We start from the raw sequence: 851 nt of genomic DNA on the forward strand, positions 1-851 counted from the left end.
ATGTTAAGAAGGGAAGACAAGGGGAGGGAGGGAGGGAAAGACAGTGGGAAGAGCGGAATGAAAGAAGAGGTTTCGGTTGATAGGGAGAGAAGGAGAGGAGAGAGAAAAAGAGCAATCAGTTATTACTGGGGAAAGAAAGCAGTGAAGGAAATGGATTTAGTACAAGTAAAGAAACATGGAAAGAGTAATGGAGAAAAAGGATAAGACATGTGTCAAGAAAAAAGTAAGACAAAGTTGTGATACAGGGAGGAAGGAAGAAAAGATGAGTGAGGTAAGGAGGTAATGACAGAGGGGAAGAGTAACGAAGGAAAGGAGAGAGACAGGGGGGAAGGTAGGGACTGAGCAGATAGCTATAAAGAAAGGGGAAGGAGGGAAAAGGAAACTGGGGATGAGACAAAGGATCCAGAGAGAGAGAGAGAGAGAGAGAGAGAGAGGGCAGTACACAGACAGGCACAGACAGATAGGTCGACAAATGTTCAGAAAGTGTGTGTGTGTGTGTGTGTGTGTGTGTGTGTGTGTGTGTGTGTGTGTGTGTGTGTGTGCTTCCGTCCCTGTGTCACACCTATAACATTGTTCCATTTTTTCACCTGCGTGGTTTCTTCCTCTCTGCTTTAGTTTCTTCTCTCACTCACTTTTTTTTTTTTTATCAGTATTTCTCCTGATTGTTCTTACCATTCCAAGTCTCTCTCTCTCTCTCTCTCTCTCTCTCTCTCTCTCTCTCTCTCTCTCTCTCTCTCTCTCTCTCTCTCTCTCTCTCTCTCTCTCTCTCTCTCTCTCTCTGAATAAAGAGATTGTTCTCATAGTCTGTATCTCCTTAACACGCCCACTTCCTGAGTTGCTGTGGATTTTTG

This window comes from Coenobita brevimanus, chromosome 104, assembly GCF_032717465.1.
Source record: "Coenobita brevimanus isolate Jiangsu-jjx chromosome 104, ASM3271746v2, whole genome shotgun sequence".
Classification (NCBI taxonomy): domain Eukaryota; kingdom Metazoa; phylum Arthropoda; class Malacostraca; order Decapoda; family Coenobitidae; genus Coenobita; species Coenobita brevimanus.